This window comes from Dinoponera quadriceps, unplaced genomic scaffold (genome assembly GCF_001313825.1).
Source record: "Dinoponera quadriceps isolate SergipeBrazil2010 unplaced genomic scaffold, ASM131382v1 scaffold2268, whole genome shotgun sequence".
Classification (NCBI taxonomy): domain Eukaryota; kingdom Metazoa; phylum Arthropoda; class Insecta; order Hymenoptera; family Formicidae; genus Dinoponera; species Dinoponera quadriceps.
Window position 1 is genome coordinate 3,129 of NW_014556314.1, and position 4,730 is coordinate 7,858.

The window sequence follows — 4,730 nt, forward strand, 5'->3', positions numbered from 1 at the left end:
CAACAACAAGTCGCAGATCCTCGCTCTTTCTGCAAGCAACAAGCCTGCAGACGACGATACAGCGGCGCTCAGGACTTGTGTCTCCAATCTCACGCTTGAGATGCGGCAAACGAAACAGCAGCTCAACCAGCTACGCAATCAGTTTCAGCAGAAGAGGCCTCGCTCTTCTTCACGTAAGCGCCCTCTTATTCCAGATGCTGACGCAGACAAAGAGAATCGGGAGTCAGCTGACAGCAAGCAAGAGGAAGCGGCTTTCTCACAGAAACACAAGCATTGTTTTTACCATCGCAAATTTGGCGCCAAGGCTCGTTGGTGCCAAGACTCTTGCGAGTGGACAAAAATCTAATCGACCTGTCCCAATGTGCAGCGGTTTGGGACAGTCTATTCAGAGCCCCCCGACCTCGCTATTTCCTGACCGACACCAACAGCAGGATCAGATTTCTGCTGCACTCTGGCGCTGAAGTCTCCTGCGTTCTTGCCTCTTCGTCGGCTGCACCTCTATCTCAGCTGTCTGCTGTCAATGGCACTTCCATCTCTGTCTATGGCAGCAGTAAAATGACTTTGGACTTTGGTTTTGACAGGTCCTTCGAATGGAATCTTACCATAGTAGATCTACCATTTGGTATTCTGGGAGTGGACTTCCTTGGTCAATACAAGATCTTAATTGATCCGGAGACCTGCTCGGCCACACACAAACCTTCAGGTCAGAGTATATCTGCTGATTCCTCTCTCGCTCAAGTCTTCTGCCTTTCAGCTTCAAACAACGCTACGTGTGGCTTTTTATGTCAAAAGACATAACCAGATGGGCCAGCGCCTGCGAGCACTGTCAACGCTCGAAAATTGGTCGGCACGTACACCTGCAGCCCAAGTCGTTTCTAAATCCGGATCAGCGCTTTGATCATGTCCACATAGATTTGGTGGGTCCTCTGCCTCTAAATCCGGATCAGCGCTTTGATCATGTCCACATAGATTTGGTAGGTCCTCTGCCTCTTTGCCAGGGTCACACTTACCTGCTAACATTGGTGGATCGCTTCACTCGCTGGCCGGAGGCCGTTCCACTTAAAAACATCACTGCCACAAACGTGGCTACTCACTTTTACTCCAACTGAATTGCACGCTTTGGCTGTCCCAAATTTATCACAACAGACAGAGGCTCGCAGTTTGAGTCTGCTCTCTTCAACGCTCTCACTCAACTGCTGGGAGGTAAGCGCATCAGGACGACGCCCTACCACCCTGCTTCAAACGGCATCCTTGAGCGTTGGCATCGTGTCCTGAAAACAGCTCTGCGCTGTCATGACTCTTTGGAGTGGCTTGACAAGCTTCCTACGGTACTTTTGGGTCTTCGCTCAGTCTACAAAGAAGATCTCAAGGCTTCTCCTGCTGAATATCTCTACGGCTCCACTCTTCGTTTACCAGGAGAAAGAGCATCGATGAGCAGCATCCGGAGGCCCATGCCTTCTTCTTAGCTCCATTCAGAACACACATGCAGCAACTAAGACCGGTGCCTGCTTCCCACCATTGTAAACATAACACCTTTGTCTACAAGTCTCTCTTCACCTCATCGCATGTCTACTTGAGAAACCATGCAAAAAAACATACTCTTAATCAGGCATACTCTGGCCCTCACAAGGTAATCCAGAGGATCGATGACAGAGTCTTCAAAATTGACATCAACGGTCGCACCGTCAACGTCAGCGTGGAGAATTTAAAACCAGCTTTCTTGCTTCGCGAGGAGCTCTCTGCGACGCCTCCAGCATCTACGAACGACTCCGGTAGCTCTTCCTCTCCTGTGGCAGTTCAAGCTCCTTCGCAGCACCCTTCGCAGCAAGGTTCTGCTACCATCGCACACAGCATTCACCTCACCACAAATACAGAGCAACCTACGTTCACACCTGCGGCGCCTCAGCCTTCTCCACCAGTGCAGCAGACTCTACCTTCGCAGCACAACGCTGTCTCTCCGCAGGCATATCAACAACAGCAGCAGACCCCTTCTGTTACTTCTCCAGCAAAAAGAAAAACTAAATTTGTGCCTTCAATTCAGAAGAAGAAAACCAACACAAGTGTCAGTGCTGTGCAAAGTTCTATTAAGCATATTCGTTTCAATCCAAAGAAAAGACTTTTGTGATCTCAACCTATCTTCTTTTTTCTAGCTTAGGTATTTCTTTACTCCCATAGTAATATATTATTATATAAATGTTTATCTTGGTGATCCTAGTCAATCAGCCGGCTCTTAAGCAAAGCTCCATGTTAATTTAACGGCTATTTGTCTTTACTTCTGGTACTAATTCTTATTCAAAAAAAAAAAAAAATCTCATTTTGCTTTGTATCGAGTCAAAGCTGTAAGTTTACTTTTCATAGTTTTAAGACAATTTCTTTCGTATCTTTTCTTACATTTTTCGTGTTAAAAAAAAGAAAAAGAGAATCATTTTTTTAACACTGGTAGGGGAGTGTATGTGGGGGCTGTACTCTGTCTCGCTTGCATGCGAGCTCTCCCCCCACTACTCCGCCGGCAAGCTAGTTTTTGTCTCTGTACGGGAGTTCAGTGGAGACTCGCCCGTCGTAAGAGCTGCCTCACGAAGTACGTTATTCTTTACCGCAATAAAAAGACTTTCTTATTCTATGTGCCGTGTACTTTGTTGGCGCATGCTTTGAATCTTCCCGGGCTGTCCCTTCTAATCTCCACACTGGTGACCCCTAGTCAGCTAAAAATAGCCTTTTTTATTTATATATTTATTTATTTATTTATTTATTTATTTATTTATTCGTTCAACTGTAAACAGCCCTTTTAAGGGCTAAATGATGTATAAAATCCGTTCGTGCAATCTCCTCGCGGTATACATCGAGTAACGCTAATGCCGACGGTCTCATCTACGTTTACGAGCCAAAAATTTATTTTCGTAAAGAGAATAAAGATGAAGGGTTATGAAGTTATAAATTCAGTTNGATGAGTTACCAGGTTCTTAGGTTTTCAATCGTTTTGGATAATCGGGATTAGATATTTTAATAAGTTTTAAAGTGTTTTTTGAGGTTATAGCCAAACCCTGACGTCCAGGGGTTAAACCGACCTCGGATTTGGATTCAGCGACCCCAAAAACATACAGTAAATATAGTCAAACCCCCTGCCTCAAAAATTTTTTTTTTGTGTGGCTATGTTATCCTTAATGCAAGAGACGAATGAAGTTGTAACGACAACGATACATTCACGCGGTAACTAGCGGCCGTTGTTCCGACGCTCAGCAATTCGGTGCTCGCGAAAATTTGGGACGACCGGAGTAGAGACGCAAAATTAATACGCGAAGGCCCTCATGGACGCCCCACGCGACTCGCAACGAAAGACTTTCTCTTTCTCACACACACACACACACACACACACACACACACACACACCTGTAACTGAACCATGGCATCTTACCGCTCTTGCCATGGACTTCATCTCTCCTCAGGCTACAAACACTTCACACACTTTAAATCAAACATTTTCCATCTAATTGTCTCTCACGCGCGTTCTTGCTCGTTTCTTACTACGCAGTGTTCGCGATTCTCATCTGCGATTATCCTTCGCGCCTCTCGCGAATTTTTCCCGACCACACATGATTGCTAGACGACGGCTCTATTAACGGCTCGGCGACGGCTTTATTAACGGCTTTTTTCGTACCCCGAATTACTAAAGTTCTCCGGTATTTGAAATTGCTCTCCGTATAGCGATCGATTTGGAAGTTTCTAGGCCCAGGCTTCGGTTTCCACACGCACTCAAACATCATATTCTGCAACCAATAATAAAAAAAGACTCGAAATGCTTCGAAATTTACAAAAAAGAACTCCGGCCGGCATCTTTCTGGACAGAAGAAGTATGAGATATATTGGTTTTCCTCCCCGGTCGGACCCTTGTGATGAGCAATCAATTCTGCCATATCATAACATATTGTTTAAAATGGATTCTCTATGAATTTCTATTTACTTCTGTGCTATCCGGGTATTACGATATATAATATTTAGTAATAATGGTACAGAGAGATAGCGGATCATTCCAAATAATCACATAATTATTTTACAGTTTAGGAAGACGCAACACAAAACAGCTCGAGGAACTCTTGGCTATATTCGGTACATCGACGTACCGTGCCCGAAGACTTTAAATACGCATTTCACGTGAAAAATTTCCTTTCTTCGTTTATTTGATAAAAAACCAATTGGAAATATCTGTTATAGCTGTTATATCTATTATATCTGTTATATCCGTTATAACTGTAATTTTTTCAACTTTATTGTCTGTTGTGGAAATTTCATTTTAATATATCATTCGCCGCGTATCAAAAATATTTTTTCAAAAATAAAATATTTACATGCATATCATATGTATAAATTATTATAAAATTTCATAAATATAAAAGGTACAATTACATACAATGTATAAATAAATAAAACGAAAGCTAGGAATCCACGGATTATATATGTATTAACGTATGTCTTGGTGTCAAATATAGATCGTATCGTTAGTGATAGACGCTGATATAATATGCATGCAATTCAATGTTTTCAGAAGTCATAAAAAACAATTTCGAACATTCATCTTATTTTTAACAATCTAGAGATATGTCTTCTATCACGCATGCATAAATTTTGATCTAATCCCATATACGAGGTCTGTTCAAAAAGTATCGCAAATTTTATGTTTTTTCAAAAATTATTTATTTATTCATAAATATCTATTTTGTCTCCTTCAAAGTAAT